The sequence below is a fragment of the Danio aesculapii genome, chromosome 4 (genome assembly GCF_903798145.1).
Source record: "Danio aesculapii chromosome 4, fDanAes4.1, whole genome shotgun sequence".
Lineage (NCBI taxonomy): Eukaryota > Metazoa > Chordata > Actinopteri > Cypriniformes > Danionidae > Danio > Danio aesculapii.
Window position 1 is genome coordinate 29,966,720 of NC_079438.1, and position 18,993 is coordinate 29,985,712.

The window sequence follows — 18,993 nt, forward strand, 5'->3', positions numbered from 1 at the left end:
CAGCGGGTAGATGACGTGGGCTCTTGGATTGGGCACAGTCCTTACAGCCCTGAACATATTGCCTCACATCCCTTGCCATGTTTGGCCACCAGAATCGTTGGGATACTAGCGAGAGAGTATTGTTGATCCCTGGATGTCCAGTGCCTAGCGAGGTATGTAAGGAGTGGATCAGATCTACCCGGTGTTCAGGTGGTATGAACTGCCGATGAGGAGGGCATCCCGGCGGAGCAGGGGCTTCCGGAGTGGCAACGACTGGAGGAGCGTTCCAGGTGATCGGACAAATGGAGATGTGTTCGGGAAGAATCTTCGTTGGGAGTTCTTCATGATCGTGATGCTCGTGTAAACGAGAGAGAGCGTCTGCTCTTAGATTCTTGGGTCCTGGACGATAGGAAATGGAGAAATCAAAACGTGAGAAGAAAAGTGACCATCTGGCTTGACGTGGACATAGTCTCTTGGCCTCTTTGATGTATTGGAGGTTTTTGTGATCTGTGATCACCTGGAACGGATGTTTGGCTCCCTCCAACCAGTGACGCCACTCCTCCAAGGCTAGCTTGATTGCTAGAAGCTCCCTGTCTCCTATGCTGTAATTCTGCTCCGCCGGGCTCAACTTCCGAGAGAAATAGGCACAGGGATGCAGTCGGGGCGGTGTATCATGATGTTGAGATAATACTGCCCCGACGCCGGTGGTGGATGCGTCCACTTCCACCACGAAAGGAAGATTTGGGTCAGGATGAGTCAGGAGTGGGGCCCTTGTGAACTCCTTCTTAAGAAGGCGGAAGGCTGCGGCTGCTTCTTTGGTCCACTCCAGTCCTTTGGGTTTACCCTTGAGGAGATTAGTGAGAGGTGATGTAATCCTGCTGTAGTCCTTGATAAACCGTCTATAAAAGTTAGCAAACCCAAGAAACCTCTGGAGCTCCTTAATGGAAGTGGGTTCTGACCAGGATAGAACAGCCTCAATTTTCTTCCCATCCATACGTATACCGGTTTGGTCAATGATGTATCCCAAGAAATGAATCGACTTCTGGTGGAATGAGCATTTCTCCGCTTTGAGGTAGAGGTGATGTTCTCTCAATGTGTGTAGGACCTCCGCAACGTGTTGGCGATGTTCGGCCTCACGCCGGGAGTAAATGAGGATGTCATCTATGTACACTATTACACAGTGGTGAAGAAACTCCCGGAGGACTTCATGAATGAAGTTTTGGAATACGGAGGGGGCGTTGACCAGACCGTAAGGCATGACCTCATATTCATAGTGGCCAGTAGGGGTCACGAATGCTGTCTTCCATTGGTCCCCCTCACGTATTCTTATCAGATTATACGCGCTGCGGAGGTCCAATTTAGTGAAGACTTTAGCTTCTCGGAGCTGTTCCAAAGCGGCTGGTACCAGAGGAAGGGGATATCGGTATTTTACTGTACCGTTATTTAGGACCCTGTAGTCGATGCATGGACGCAGCCCTCCGTCCTTCTTGGCCACAAAGAAGAAGCTTGAGGCGGCTGGTGATTTTGAGTGACGTATGTACCCCTGACTCAGAGCTTCCCTTATGTAATCTTCCATTGCCTGATTCTCTGGAAGCGAGAGTGGGTAGATCCTACCTCTTGGCAACTGGGCATCTGGAACTAGGTCGATCGCGCAGTCCCATGGCCGATGCGGCGGTAGCTGGGAAGCTCTCTTGGGGCAGAAGACATCATGAAAGGAGCTGTACTCCTTAGGAATGTGGATAGACTGCTTCTCAGGAGGGCTCTCGACCGATGTTGCAAACAAAGAAATGGGGTTCCGACCTTGAAGAGGGAGATTTGGAAAACAGGCAGGTGTACATCCAGATCCCCATTTCTTTATCTCTCCTGTGCCCCAAGAGATGATGGGATCGTGCTTCACCAGCCACGGGCGCCCTAGAATGATATCCATATTTGCACCCTCCAGAACCAGAAATTGAATCCTCTCTTGATGTAACAACCCCACTTGAAGAAGGATGTCTTCGCATTGTCGATGGATACGGGTCGAAGATCGAGTGCACTGGGTTATCGGTTGTATCTGGTATATATGCGAGGACGCCTCAGTACGGAGGTGGAGTTGACGACAGAGGGATTGGGAGATGAAGTTCCCTGCTGACCCGGAGTCGATGAGGGCTGTGACAAGGAGAGAAATAGAGGCAGTAGTTATTTGTACGGTGGTAGTAAGTGGTTTACATTGTTCAATATTCGTACTGAATACACTCACTGAAGTCCGAATGGGACGAAGGGGACACTCCATACGGGTGTGTCCACTGACACCGCAGTATAGACACAGACCCCGGGTCAGCCTCCTCTGTCGTTCCGCTGATGTCAGTCTTCCAGACTCTATTATCATGGGTTCTGGTTCTGGAGAGGCTGTTGACTCAGGCGATTGGAGGAGTGCAGACGAGGGGGTGATGGTGTCCTGTTGATAGGAACGGAGACGATCGGAACATCGGAGAGAATGTTGGATGAATCTCTCCAGACCCATTGTATCATCTAATGTGGCCAGTTGGATTCGGAGAGTGGGTTCCAAGCCGAGCCGGTACGTGGTCAACAACGATCTCTCATTCCATCCACTTGCAGCTGCTAGAGTGCGAAACCGGAGAGCATATTCCTGTGTAGATAGAGTACCTTGCTTTAGATGATACAGCTGCTCTCCAGCGGCTACTTCCCCATCAGAACGTCCAAACACCTCTTTGAAATACTCCGTGAAGGTAGTGATGGAATTCATGACCGGCCCGGCTTGGTTCCAGATCGTCTCAGCCCATTTAAGTGCAGGTCCAGAGAGTAGAGATACGATGTAGGCGATCTTCGACTTATCTGTGGGATATAGAGAAGGTTGCATTTCGAATATGAGGGAACATTGTAACAGAAAACCATTGCACTCCCCCGCTCCGCCTGAGTAGGGCGCTGGTCGGGCCATGGGACTGGAAGGAAGGGCCGAAGAAGAAACTGTGGAGGCGGAAGTGCTCGGTGCTGGTGGTGCGTTGGAAAGTGGAGCTGGTGGCTGTAGAATCCGCTTCAACTGGTCCACCAGCTCTTGAAGGTGATCGGGGGTGCTCATGTTGTCGTCGTTAATGGTCCGGGCTTCTGTTATGAAGCGGACAGGAGACAGAGGTAAGGAAATCGTTTGTTTTAGCTGAGGATGACTACGCTGAGTGGTCGCTCAGTTGTCCGCTTTCGTCGAGACGAGCCCGGACAATGAGCGACTGGAGTGCTGTGCTTTTATCTGGTGCTCGTGAATGTGATGCAGCTGTGTGCTCATTAGAAGTCAGGTGATGGTGATCTTCGTGAGTGGGGGTCGTGAGAGCCTGACCAATCCATGACACTAACCTGGTCAGGAGCAGGTTTATTCTCTAAACTCCGAGTTTCTGTCAGTCTCCTCCCTCTTTTTTTCTTTTTAAAGACAAAGCGGCATTTCTGGCCTTAGCCTTATACATTTCCACCCACTTATTTTTAATAACTTTTGAAATTAGGCATAAAAAAAAAAAAAAACATGTGCATAACTGAGTAGGTAAATGATGATGAAAATTTGTGTGAATGAACAAACCAGCATGCTGAGCACTGTCAACCATCTGAAATGTTGTTTTGGTCATTCTAAAACGCCTTAACCATTTCAGCATTATATTAATGACCTCCAGAGTGTCTGCAGCGTGTTAGGAGCGTCTGTTCTCCACGTCTAATGGTTTAAAACGCCACCACACATTCAGTGTGTCAACATTCTTCTGAGGTGCAAGTACATTTATTAAATAAAGAAGAAATTGACACCGCTTCTACCACAGTAAATCGTTTTTTACTGTTGATATTTGGCGCCTGTTAATCAGGAAGCGACGTTATTTGATTCATTTGATGGAAACGCTGCTTTATTCACATCTTTTGTGTTCCAGTTTTGCACAAATTTAATATTTTTGAATGGAATCATAACTATTGCCTACATTTCAGTCACACAAAGAACAGTCACGTACGAGAATAACGTGTCTTTTAATTAATAATTTGCTTAAATTCACTGTCCGTCGACATGTACTGTAACTAGATTAATGGGATTATTATTCGTCATATCAACTTCTATCACTTGATCAATAATGAAGGCAGATACACACAAGTGCACTTTTAAATCTAATAAAACTGATCAACGTGTATAAAAGTGGGAACTTGTGAATTTTTTATAAACATCACACACAACATTACTTTTATTATACTTCATTTTAAACCTATTTAAATACTTTTAAAATTACGCATTAACTTGAGCAGCTGTTTTCTCACGCTGTTTCTGTTTCATTGATGCAGTGATGTTGCTGTTTTAAATATGGTCATATTTGCTAACTCTGCATGAGCACATCAAGTTCAGCTGAAGAAAGAAATGCTTGTTTTTTTTTCCCACTTTAAATGTTGCCATGGTGACTCGTAATATCTGTGCTCCATTTAATAATGCGTTTTTATAATTGCTGTGTGTCTTAAAGCTGCGGTCACACTGGGCTTTTCTCCCCATAGACTTCCATTCATACGCACATGAATGCGTCAGACCGGAAATGCAGTGTCATGCGTCACGCTTCGCAGGTTGCTGCAGTGCAAAGTTCAAGCTTGGTGACCTCTGACATGCGAAATCGCATCACTTGACTGTGTGAGACCAATCAAGGATCAAAACAGGACCTCTCTGGGCAGAAATTTAAAACATGGAGCGATCGCTCACTTTATTTAATATCTAATCATCATGTTTAATCCCGCCCCTTTTCGCAGCGCCGCACAACAGAATTTTGCAGGCTCAAACTCTAGTGTGATGTGATTTTTCGCTGGTCAGAGTTCACCAAGCTTGAACTTTGCACCGCAGCGACATGCAAAAACCTGACGCATTCGCGTGCGTATGAATGGAAGTCTATGGGGAGAAAAGCCCAGTGTGAGCGCAGAATTTCACACACAAACTCTGGTGTGACCGCAGCTTCACTCTGAGTTGGTCTACTCAAAATTGATTTGACCTAACTCAGATCAGCTGTTCTGAAACCGAAAACTGAGTTTTTAATCTCTCTGTAAAGCTACGGTCACACTGGGCTTTGTGGGTGCGAAATTCTGTCGTACAGCGCTGTGAAAAGGGGCGGGTATAAACAAGATGATTAGACATTAATAAAGTGAGCGATTGCTCCATGTTTTAAATTTCTGTCCAGAGAGGTCCTGTTTTGATCCTCGATTGGTCTCACGCAGTCAAGTGATGTGATTTCAGAGGTCACCAAGCTTAAACTTTGCACCGCAGCAACCTGCGAAACTTGACGCATGACACTGCGTTTCCAGTCTGACGCATTCGCGTGCGTATGAATGGAGGTCTATGGTAGGAAAAGCCCAGTGTGAGCGCAGCTTAAATCAACTCAGAGTTCAAGTTTAAACTCTGAGTTGGTTGAACCTCCTTACTGAAACAGGCCCAATGATTGGTAATGGTCACCATATGATTGAATGTCTAACGCTATATATATATATATATATTCACACAGATATCAGAGAAAAATCAAGACAGAAAGAGACTGAGAGAGCGTCACCACTCTGGCCAGGCTGAGAGAGATGATGATAACGAGCAGGTAACTGATTAACAGTGTTAATTATGGGTAATGGTCAACATATGATTGAGTGTCTAACGCTATATATATTCACACAGATATCAGAGAAAAATCAAGACAGAAAGAGACTGAGAGAGCGTCACCACCCTGGCCAGGCTGAGAGAGATGATGATGATGATAACAACGAGCAGGTAACTGATTAACTGAGTGTAAAGCTGCGCTCACACTGGGCTTTTCTCCCCATAGACTTCCATTCATACGCACGCGAATGCGTCAGACCGGAAACGCAGTGTCATGCGTCAAGTTTCGCAGGTTGATGCAGTGCAAAGTTCAAGCTTGGTGACCTCTGACCTGTGAAATCCCATCACTTGACTGTGTGAGACCAATCGAGGGTCAAAACAGGACCTCTCTGAACAGAAATTTAAAACATGGAGCAATCACTCACTTTATTAATGTCTAATCGTCTTGTTTATTCCCGCAGCTTTTCGCAGTGCCGTATGACAGAATTTCACACACACAAAGACCAGTGTGACCGTAGCTTTAATTATGGGTAATGGTCACCATATGATTGAGTGTCTAACGCTATATATATTCACACAGATATCAGAGAAAAATCAAGACAGAAAGAGACTGAGAGAGCGTCACCACTCTGGCCAGACTGAGAGAGATGATGACAACGAGCAGGTAACCGATTTAACTGAGTGTTAATTATGGGTAAAGCTACGGTCACACTGGGCTTTGTGTGTGTGAAATTCTGTCATATGGCGCTGCGGGAATAAACAAGATGATTAGACATTAATAAAGTGAGCGATTGCTCCATGTTTTAAATTGTTTTAAAAAGGTCCTGTTTTGACCCTCGATTGGTCTCACGCAGTCAAGTGATGTGATTTCAGAGGTCACCAAGCTTAAACTTTGCACCGCAGCGACATGCAAAACCTGACGCATGACCTTGCGTTTCCGGTCTGACGCATTTGCGTGCGTATGAATGGAAGTCTATGGGAGGAAAAGCCCAGTGTGAGCGCAGCTTAATCGACACCATATGATTGAGTGTCTAACACTTTATTCACACAGATATCAGAGAAAGCTCAAGACAGAAAGAGACTGAGAGAGCGTCACCACTCTGGCCAGGCTGAGAGAAATGATGATGATGATGATGATAACGAGCAGGTAACTGATTAACTGAGTGTTAATGATACATAATAGACACAATATGATTGTCATTGACCCTATGCTAAGCCCCGCTCTCCTTAGTTACTGTTGCTACGCCTGTCAAGCTTTCGTGCCTGTAACGTCCATTACATTAGGTGCGCTCGACTTAATGCTGCGCAGATCGATCGAAATCTGTCTTAAAAGCGCTGCATGCTGGTTAGAAACGTTGTCCGGATTGATGCTGCGCCAACGCCACGTGACTGTCACATGTGGCATCAAAGTATCACAACAGTGCTCCGAGATCAAATTTTGCAGCCGATTCAGCATCTGAAGAGCAACTGCTGGAGCAGTGACGACGACACCAATATTATACGATTGGCTGAGTTCACCACATGATTACAAACCACGTGTGTTTTCAGTTTATTATTGGACTACTTCCGATTTAAAAAGTTTCAGAACAAACAATTCACTTTTCATACTATCTTTATCTTGTACACATCATGCTGCTTAAAAGACTACAAATATTTTACTGCAGTATCATCTTGTTAAATAATTAAAGGCTAGATTGATTTGCACAGGTTTATTTTCGACCTATTTTTTTTTATTTAATACAGACCATTTACTGCATTCAGCTTCATGAACGATTTAAATGATCTCTCACTCACTCACAGGCTTGAAATAAAATAATAATCATCATTGATCCTAACACCCTAAAGCAGGGGTGTCCAAACTCGGTCCTGGAGGGCCGGTGTCCTGCAGATTTTAGCTCCAACTTGCCTCAACACACCTGCACGGATGTTTCTAGAAAGCCTAGTAAGTGCTTGATTAGCTAGCCCAGGTGTGTCTGATTGGGGTTGGAACTAAACTTTGCAGGACACCGGCCCTCCAGGACCGAGCTTGGACATGCCTGCCCTAAAGGGTTCTTAACAAGTTAAGTTAAAGAACTATTATATTAAATGATTTATGATTTTATATATATATATATATATATATATATATATATATATATATATATATATATATATATATATATATATATATATATATATAAAAATAAATAAAAAATATTATTATTATTCCCTGTCAGTCTGTTTATACAAGTTTTAAAATTGACATTGGTATACAGGGCTCGAAATTTACTTTTTTACTTGGTAGCACTGGTGCATCCAACTTTAAATATTTAGGAGCACCAACCAAAAATGCATGAGCATCACTGCAAATTGTATATTAAGGGATTTATTGTATTTGAAAACCTCAATTAGGACTAACTAAAACCAGAAACTACTATCTAACTATGCTGTGATAACTTAATATTTGTACAATAATTCCAAAATGAGTGTCTATTATAAAAATATTAATGATGACGATACTAACAATGAATTCCATTTCTCATTATTCTGCCTTGAATCTGCTTGAGTTGCTATAAAGTCCTACTGTTACAGTCCTACTGTAAAAATAAATTTATGGTTTGCAGCAAACACAAATGTAGCATTGCAGTAAGAAATATTTATTTTGCACTATTGTTTTTATATGCATGTCAACTTAAGTACTATTTCTGCTACAAAACAAACGAAATATTACAATAAATCATTCAAGTCTGAAAGCTACAAAGCAGTCATCAGTAATAGAAAAATAATATTCATGTCAAAGAAGAAAAGTCTCACTTTTTTTTTAAAGTTTCGGTTTGTCATTTTAATGCTCAGTCTCGTTATGCGCTGATATTCATTTTTCTGTGTTTGTGGAAAGCAGGTGAGTCAGCCGACCCAATATATGACCAGGGCAGAGCAGGATTTTCTTGATGACCACTGGCGCAATACCGTTCTATCTTAGAAGTCGCATCAGTTTAAACTTGGTAAAGGCGAGGGTTTTTTTTTGTTTGTTTTTTTTTTGGCAATGGTGTGTACAGTGTTAAATTTTTATTTTATTTTATTTTTTACATTTTAGCGAACATTTGTGCTGAACACGCAGTGAATGCAACGCATCGAGATTCAGTGTACTTGTCCCTCTTCAGCTGTTTGCATTACCAGCGGTCACAAAAGCTCCCTGACATCTGACAGTAGAAAGTCTTGAGTGATTGACAGCTAATATAAACCAATATAGCAACAGGAAAGAGCGTTTTTTTTTTTTTTTTACCCACATTTTTAGAAGAGAAAAAAAAAAAACTGGTCTTACTACAATCATTATATGCAGTTGCACAAATGCTTCCAAATATATTGAGGTCGCATGGATTAAATTTCTGGCACATATGCAACCAAAATGGTTGTAATTTCGAGCCCTGATATCTCTTACTCTTTCTGGGGAAACTTCTACTAAAAGTGTGGGAGTTTTAGGAATGTTCTTTTTGTTCAATCTTTGGATTTAAAGTGTTTTTTTTTTGAAAATGAACAATTCAAAATTGATTTTGAAAGTATCCAAAAAAAAAAAAACTTGTTTTGGGTTTTACACTATATTGGAAAGTTTTATATCTATAAATGTGAAGCCCTTTTAGCATATTCAAACAAGTCTTAGCGTAAAGAGTGATGTTTAAACTCCTAAAAATTGTGCTTATTGCTATGCATTTAATAGGCCTATTCACGTGTATGTTTATATTACCCTCTCGTTTCCCATTATTCCTAAATCCCTTATTGTTAAAAATGAACTGTAGTTTGTAGAGACTGTATTCTGTTATTTGTACTGTAAATCTTTTGTTATAAATGATGACGCCATGTTATTTGGTCATCATGACTGCCGCAGCTTTGAGCCCCAAGTGTCCAGCTGTCTGGCTTTACTGCTCCATTTTCAACTCCACCCCTGCCTCCGCTCGACTAATCTTGTTGATCACCAGCTATAGCCGTACTTCATGTCGAACGGACCTTAATTTGTATGTGCTGGTGTCGGACATTCCCAGGGATATTAGTCATTTTTGGCGAACAGGTGAGATCTAAGAAAGCCAGACAAAAAAGGACTGCAGTATGCATTACAGAATTTAATCAAAATTGAAGCTAGCCTAGCCGCCTCATACGCTGACCATTCAACAGTTCAGGTTATGCACAGCAGGAGAAGTGAAATTTTAAAATCTAAAACCGTGATTTGTTTTTTTTTTTTTTTTTTTTTTTTTTTAAAGCCTGATAGATTAATTGTTGTGGAATGAAAAAGCGTTACTAACCGACGAGGAAACACACATGGACAGTGCTTCTACATTCATTCATTGATTCATTCATAGAGCAGCCAGAAAGAGGAAATTGATGGATTTGTGCCGAATATTAGCATCATTGACTTATAAGTGTACAGTACCTATTACTGTCAGTGTGTTCTTTATCCAGTTTCTATTCTAATTTGCAGCTAAGTGCAATAAATAAATTGAAATGCAAATCAAAGTATAAATGGCAGAAGTGAACAAAGGTTTTCTCTACCAGCAAATATTAGTATATATGCAAGTATATTGATCGCAAGTGCTCCGTTTGTAATCACATCTCTGTTCTGTTGACATGTCAATATTCATAGCTTGGAAATATGATTGCTATTAGTATGACTACTATGGCGAAGGCTTAAACTGAGCAGTGCTCATCATATAGAGCAAAAAAAAAAACGCGCTGTGAAGCATAACCTTTTGTGTTTTTGTAGGAAACAGTTTAGATCTTTTTACGGTAAAAGGTGTGAGTCACTGCTGTCGGTCTATCACTGAATGTGAATATTGAAAACAAAACCAACTTAACTCCGCTCTTTTAGCGCCCCTCACACAGCTTGATCCAAGCTGGAATTTCTCCTCTTGGATTTTTGGTTTTGAAAAAGGAAAAAATTCCACCGCCATGTCTAAACTTTAAGGATACAGTCTTATCAGATTTGCACTCCATATGCACAACGATTTGGCCAGTTTCCCTCACTCGAAAGCTTGACAAAGCCCCTGTGCGTAGCTACGGTTGCTAAGCAACAATTGGTGGGTGGCGGGTTTTGGGGTGTGGCTTAGCGAAGGGTTAATAAAGTGTCTAACACTATATATATTCACACAGATATCAGAGAAAAATCAAGACAGAAAGAGACTGAGAGAGCGTCACCACCCTGGCCAGGCTGAGAGAGATAATGACGACGAGCAGGTAACTGATTAACTAACTCTATGGTCCCTATCATACTCCTGGCGCAAGAAATGTTTGCCACGATGTGTTGCTGTTTTCAGACCAGCACAACCCAAAATTTTCTGTTTTACGCTGCGTTGTTAAATAGCAAATCTATTTGTGCCACTTTGTGGACTCATGGCTGTTTCGGTCTAAAATAATTATTATGAAGGCTGTTTTGTACTAAACTAAAATATGTTTGCCTGTCATCAAGGCAGTAGACGCTAAGCTCTTACATAAAAAAAAAATAAAATAAAAAAAAATTTGTCCAGTTTGCATTTCTTTTTGTTCTGTTGAAGAACTTTTCCATTAAGTTTCCATTGTTACATGTGTTTATTTTTGCCAAAAATGCCAGTAAAGACTTGGATTATTGCAAAACAAGCCAGAGATTTCATTACAGCGATTACATGGCAGAGTACGTTATTTATAATCTCCTGGATATTGTATAAGTGTGCTGGTGTTTGTATCTGATTTTATATAACACATTAACATATTTATACACACAGCTAGGCCTGTATATAATCTTTATTGGTGCTGTTACGAATTATAGCGTTCAAAAAAAGTTTGTACACAGATGTATTGAGTAAATGTTTATCACATGCCACCTTTTTTTCATTTCTTGAACTTTCACCACTTTATGAGCAAAAGCTTTTGAAAGTCTATAAAAGCTGTTCGGCATTTCATTATATTAGCCAATTTAAACAATTAGAAACAACGTAAAACCAATATTTGATTGTTCTGGTAGCAATTCCTATGAAGAACCACTTCCTGCCCTCCATCTGAGTTGCGTGTCAGCAATGACGTCATGTGAAAACCTATTTTGAGAACGTGAAATGGACTGCGCAATATACCAGCTAAAAATCTGGTCTAAAGTCCAGCGCAGAGCGTGTTAGTTATGCGCCTTAAGCACATACACATGGCTGAATACACACAGGATGAACAGCAATACATAAATATCTTTACAGATGAAAACCGTTGAAGGATTCAAATGTTACAGAAATTGCAATTTTCTACATTAAGATAAACACCACTGCCTCCATGCCGTCACCTCGAGGGTTTTTTTCAGTTTGTCAACTTGCTTTTGTATAATGTTGTTGGTAGCATCTATCATATGCAGATTTATATTAGTTTTAAACTAGTTTAGATTTGTCCAGCTGTGGGGTTTTGGAGACGTCTGCTAGGGCTGTGCAATTAATCAAATTCAGTTTCTTTTTCTTTTTTTAACAATTATGAAAAAGCATTAATGGAGAAACGATTATTGCATCATATACCGCCCCTTTCCAGTTGTACACATTTGTTGTTCTGCAAAGCTCAGTTCCACGTGAAAATGATTAAAAGCCTGTACTGTAATGTAACGTATGCAGCACGAGATGCGCATCATTCATTAATGCACATTTGACTCATTCATGTTTTTAAAGAGCGCATGCTGTTGTGTGTGCGTGTGCACATGCTTGGCCTCGGAGACGAACAGAGCACACACGTCTAACGCCATCTTAATGCAAGCGCTATAATGGTCATGCATGCACAGAGCCCTGTGTTTAGTGATTTTATTCATATTAACACTTATTTGTGTAATAAACAAGTTGAGAATCAAAAGACATGTGAAAGAAACCATATCTGAACCGCACTATTCTTAAAGTGACCGTGCAATATTCCTGCTGCCGACTGTTTTTATTATTAATCAAACAAAAGGAGAAAATCCCTCACTGCTCTTGACTGAAGGACTTTTGTAGCTGAAGGGTTTTTTTTTTTCTTACAGTGAAGATGCTTAGCTCAGTTTGTTTCATATATTTATTCTATTGTATTTCCCTTTTATTTACAGGGGGGAAAATAACTAAATATATACAGTTAAAGTCAGAATTATTAGCCCTCCTGAATTATTAACGACCCTTTTCCCCCAATTTCTGTTTAATGGAAAAAAGATTTTTCAATCTATTTTTAAACATAACAGATTTAATAACTCCTTTCTAATAATTGATTTATTTTTGCCATTATGACTGCACATATTTTACTAGATATTTTAAAGATGCCAGTATTCACCTTAAAATGACATTTCAAAGGCTTAATTGAGGTAATAAGGCAAGTCATTGTATAACAGTAGCTTCTTCTGCAGACAATCAAAGGGGACTAATAATATTGACCTTTTTAAAATAGGCTTCACAATATTTAAACCTGCTTTTACTCTAGCCGAAATAAAACGAGCCTTTCTCCAAGTGGAAAAATAGCTAAGTTAAAAATCATTTGGGAAATGATTATAAAAAATTTCACTGGAGTGCAAATAATTTTGACTTCAACTGATAATCGTTTGAATAATCGTGATTAAAATTGACCAATAATCGTGATTATGATTTATTCCCATAATCGAGCAGCCCTAACATCTGCATCACCATATGAGGCATAAGAACAGGTTGTGTTTGAATATAACTCCTTTATTATTATTGTTAATTTATTTACTAGAGATTAGAACTGAATTTAAAATAGTTTTGAAGCAAATCTTTGAGCTTAACAAAGGAAATTAAATATGTGGGCAAATGGATGTTCAGAGTTTCCACCGTTTTCTCACTCCACCACAGTAAAGGAGTAAAGAGGCTGAATGGAGGCTCGTTCTTTATTTTCGCGCTGCAGATGCTCTAAGTTTACAACCTGAATGCTTCACTAGCGAGAAAAGAGCGTCTTTGTCCATCCTTAAAATAGCAAAAGTGGATTCAGACAAACCCTTAATGCTTTTGCGCCATGCGGTTTAGACTTTGTGGCTAGATCGTTAAGAGAGCCCATTAGCTTAACTCATTAACTAAGTGTTAATGATATCCAATTGACACACAATATGATAGTTTATTTAGTGCAATGGAGGTGTTAACGTACCGCAATTTTCATTAAGTTTCCATCAGATTTGGTTGGATGTTTCAAACTCAGTTGCCCTTTTTTATGTTTTGACAGAGTCTTGGTGCTACTGATCAATCACAGTCAGGCAGTTATGGAAGTGAATATGTGCCCTCAACTTCCTCCGACAGTGAAGAGTGCAACATGGAAGATCATTTTTTGAAAGATACTCGCTTCAGACAAAAAGCTGATGAACTTGAAGGTAATGCTGTTGACTTTGAGCATGCCATAGGTGAGGGAGATGACCAGAAGGAGGACAACAAGTCTAAAATAACAGTGAAGACATGCCAGAAAGGAGAGAAAAGGAAATGGGACAAAAGACATTTCTGCATTTTTTGTAAAAAGCCTCGGAGTAAAATAGCACGCCACTTAGAGAGAAAGCACTATAAAGAGGAAGATGTTGCTAAGGCAAAATGCTTACCCAAAAATTCAAAGACACGGCGCCTGTTGTTGGATCAGCTTCGATATAAAGGGGACTATACTCACAATACAACAGTCTTGAAGTCAGGACAAGGGGAGTTAGTGACTTACAGAAAACCTACGGAAGAAACTAGTCCACACGAGTACCTGCCCTGCAATTATTGTTTTGGATTTTTTAGAAAACATGACCTCTGGAAGCATGAGGTTTCCTGCAAAAATCGAAATGGCCTCCCTCTGGAAGAATCTGGCAAAAGAAAAAGAGTTCAAGCTGCAGCTTCCTGTCTCCTGCCAATACGAGGAAATACAACAAAAAGATGTTGCAAAATTATCAGTAGAATGTTGCATGATGAGATATCTCTTCAAGTAAAATCAGATGCACTTATTTGTGAGTATGGTGACCGATTGTTGGAGAAGCATGGTAGCGATCCATCCAAAGATGGTTATGTAAGTCAGAAAATGAGAGAGTTGGGGAGATTTGTAATTGCTGCAAAGAAACTAAAAGCGAAGGTGAAAAATCTTGAGGATATCCTAATTCCACCGATGTTCAAGTTGGCTGTTGACGCTGCTAAAAAGGCATCTGGCTTCACTACATCTAAATACCGCTATGATCGTCCATCTCTTGCTCTAAAACTTGGACACTCTTTAAAAACAGTTGGTGAAATCTTGATTGGACGTTACGTAAAAGCAGAAAACGAGATGGCTGCAAACAGAGTCAGGAGCTTCTTAGGGTTAGTGAGCTCTGAGTGGAACCACTATGTCTCACATCGGGCTAGGACAAACCTAGAAGAAAACAAGTGGAACAAAAAGGAAATGATCCCTCTCACTGAAGATGTAATATTACTTCAAAAACACTTGAAGTCTGTGGAGCAAACTGCCCGAGAGAAGCTGAAAGACTGCTGTGATCCCAAAGCATACACCATGCTAAGTGAAAGCATCCTCTCACAAATTATTCTTTTTAAACCGGAGACGCCAAGGCGAGGCAGCTAAAATGCTACTTGAGACGTATGAAAACAAAAACACAGAAGCCCTAAATGACGATGTTATGCAGTGCCTCTCAAAATTGGAACGTGACCTGAGTAATGACTTTACAAGAATCGTGATAAGAGGGAAAAGAGGGCGAAAGGTTCCAGTGCTGCTTACCAAAGAGATGACAAGAGCACTGGATTTTCTCATAGAGCACAGGATGCAGGAAAATGGCGTGTTGTACAACAACAAATACATTTTTGCAAGAGCAAAATCAGACTCTTATATAAGAGGTTCGGACTGTCTCCGAAAATTTGCAAATCTTTGTGATGCAAAACATCCAGAAACACTGACCTCAACTCAACTGAGAAAGCACATAGCGACACTTTGTCAAATAATGAACTTAAAAGATCATGAGTTGGATCAGGTAGCGAAATTCATGGGACATGACATTCGCGTTCATCGTGAATATTATCGCCTAACAGAAAACACGATTCAGTTAGCAAAAATGAGCAAACTGCTGATGGCCATAGAGTGTGGAACAGCTCTCTACAAAGGAAAATCTCTAGATGAGATTGACCTTGAATTAGAGGGTAATGACTTTTTTTTTTTTTTTTTTTTTTTTTTTTGATAGAAGCAATATACGCTACATGTGAATTTGTAAAGAACATACCAGTTTTTCCTTTTAAAAATGTCTCTTGTGTTATCCTTACAGTTGCTTTGTCCAATAAACCTAAGCAGGGGTGCACTTCAGAGGAGATGTCTCCTAGACAAGAAAATTATGGTATGCAAGTTATCCCATATGATATATGTTTGTTTAAAAAATATATTGGATAATACAATGTTGAATTATAGCAATATTAAACAGCATATGTATATATGAATACACAAAGTACATTATGTATGCTGTGATAATCTGATGTTAATTTTCCTGTTACAGCATTATCCAGAAGCCTGAAATCTAGAAGCGAGCATGATGAGGCACATGATTCCAACTCAGATGGTTTGCAGTTTGATTATATACAGCTTAGACCAGTGGTGTCCAAACTCGGTCGCAGAGGGCTGGTGTCTTGGAGAGTTTAGTTCCAACCCAAATCGAACACACCTGAACCAGCTAATCAATCTCTTACTAGGTATCCTAGAAACTTCCTGACAGGTGTGTTGAAGCAAGTTGGAGCTAAACTCAGCAGGACATCGGCTCTCCAGGACCGACTTTGGACACCCCTGGCTTAGACTTTCAAGCCCAGTTTCAAAGACAGGGCTTAGCTTAAGCCAGGACTAAGCCCTAGTCCTAGTTAAAGTAAGGTAATTAAGGAGCTTTTGTAAAAATTCGATTGAAGAATACATTACAGTGCATCTTGTGACAGAATATTGCATTTTATAAACCCAACCAAGCCTTAAAAATACAAAGCAGCGTGTGCTCATACTTTATTTGTATAAAATTATCCTACTTCAATTATATACAGCTACTCCACTAACATGAAAACGACAGTCATTTTCCTAGTTTTGCCCTTTAGAGGTTCTGATTGGTCAGCTATGTAATGTGATTCATGGATCATCTCCATGTCACCAGGAAGCGTCACGCGCCTACAAACACGCGCTTTTGCGCTGTGTAAACAGACCAGTCAGAGTAGCTGTTAGCCGCAGCAGTTTGTGCTTAAATCGTACTCAACATGAAGAGCATATAGCTAAACACGCCTGCTCTCTAAAAAAACACCTGACAACCGTCTTTCACATCTTTTGGGTCATAAGCATGTGTAAGTAATATGAAGCGTACCATATCTTTTGCGAGTTTATTTGAGCTGTAGAGCAGGGAAAGCATCCGCATAGAGCGACACGTTTATCAAGATTTATTAATCTCAACAGATAAAAACACTTTCAGGTTGTGGCTCACAGTCCACGGCATAGTCTGTTGGAGGAGTTTTAACCAAATCCAGCACTGAACTGAGATACTGCAAACTGCCCTTGGTCAAATGCTAGCTATATATATTTTTTATTATTTGGAGCATATTTAAATTCAATTTTCAGCACTTTTCTCTTTGTGTTGTCTTTTAAAAGACCAAACACAGAAGAAGCTCTGTAAAAATAGCAGCTTTTGGATGCCATTTTTGCTTTCTGCTAGAACATTACATCGCCCCTGACCCCGCCCCTTCACTGCGCAGGGTGTGTGCGCGTGGTAAATGCATGTAACCTGAAGCGTTTGTGATCTCTAGCCCGGATGTATTTTTTGTAGTCCTCAAAGTTCGTTGGCTGTAGGCTTTGCTAAGCTAACGCTGTAAAAGCAAACACGTCTCCCTTTGAATTGAACTTTCAGCATCTTGCATTCAGAGATATTGTTTGTTCACACAGCTACAATACACATAAACTAAAATTTAACATATGATATCGTAGTGGACCACCCCTTTAAAATGCATCAGTGCAAGATATTTTCTGTTGAGACAGTTCAAACATCCATTTTAGTCTGGGAGTAGCCTTCCTTGTCTGGGAAGCTGGGTGTTGGAGTTCAGTAATTTATACATTTTTAGTGTGTGTGTATATGTGTATATCCATCCATCCATCCATATCTCTCTGTTTGTATCTATCTCCCCCAGAAAGCCCTGACTCGCACACAAAGAGCAAAGAAAATACAACATCCAAGACTGAAAGAAATGGTAAGATTGTTAGCTATGTAGCTATTCTGAAAGTTGATGACTTTTTTTTCTATACAGATCAGGGATGTCCCGATCAGGATCTGATCATCCCTAATACAGATATAACTTGTGATAATCTGATGTTAATTTTCTTGTGTTACAGAGTTATCCAGACGGCAAAAATGCAGGCGTGAGGATGACGAGGCGTATGATTCCAACTCAGATGGTTTGCAGTTTGATAGACTTTTATTTTTTATTTTTTTGTGTATTTATATCATGAGCTGTCTTTTCTTCACCCAGAAGGCCCTGACTCGCACACAAAGACCAAAGAAAAGAGAATGTCTAAGACAGAAAGAAATGGTAAGAAGGTTTCCTAACAATATTCACACAAGGTCGGTTTTGAATAACTTCAAGGTTACATTTTTGAGGTTACCTTTTTAACTCATTTAAAGTCCCTAGAATGCTCACTTGATCCTCATGCTGGTTGATCTCAACTCTACTTACTAATGTTTTATTGGCAGCTCACATTCTTAAGTAGATCATTATCTGAACTCTTCAGCATTTTGAGTTATTTTGTCACACCAACTAATTGATAATCATTGATAAAAAGACATTTGCCGTCAATTTATGGCATTATCAATTTTATGGATTTAGTTTAAGGATGCCTATTATTTTGACTTGTGTACATCAATATTTAAAATATATGCTCATAAAGCAAAAACATGAACCCTCATAGAAATTGAAATGATTGTCTCTCTGTCATCTTTACTACACTCAGTCATATAATTTTCTAAAAGCTACGAAAGCTGCTACTGATGCTAAAATACCTACCACTGCCTCCACTGATATTACTGCTCTTACTACTACTATATTACTACGTTCTTCAGTTTAGGTGTTGTTCAGTGCACATGTAAACTAATGCAATACACAAGGACTGTAATAGATGTATACATAGTGATTTTATTGTTATTATCCCTCCAGCAAAGTCATACTTACTTAATATACATGTTTACTTATGACTGATGGAATCATGTGCTTTTCTGATTCTTTTTTTTTTTGTAGGTTCTTCCAGGCAGAGCGTTCAGAAAAGGCCCTGGAGTGATGCTGAGAAAAAAGCAGTTTGGCGACAGCTTGGGACCTGCATAACATTGATGAAAGTTCCTGGGAAAGACAAATGTTTACAGTGCCTAGAGAAAGAACCTGTGCTTCAAACCAGGAGCTGGAGAGATGTAAAAAATCATGTTCATAATGCAATTCAGTCAAAAAAGAAAAAATTGATTGATTAACTTTGTTCTTAAAAGAAGTTAGTAATTTTTGGGTAAA

The 18,993-nt window shown here is 40.1% G+C and overlaps 1 long non-coding RNA gene across 1 annotated transcript; it reads left to right on the forward strand.

The window, feature by feature from the left end:
- Window positions 1–17,631: 17,631 nt before the first annotated feature.
- LOC130222857 (uncharacterized) lies at window positions 17,632–18,023 on the forward strand. Its single transcript, XR_008836545.1, has 3 exons — window positions 17,632–17,691; window positions 17,834–17,896; window positions 17,971–18,023. It is a non-coding gene; the product is annotated as an uncharacterized LOC130222857 (long non-coding RNA).
- Window positions 18,024–18,993: the final 970 nt, after the last annotated feature.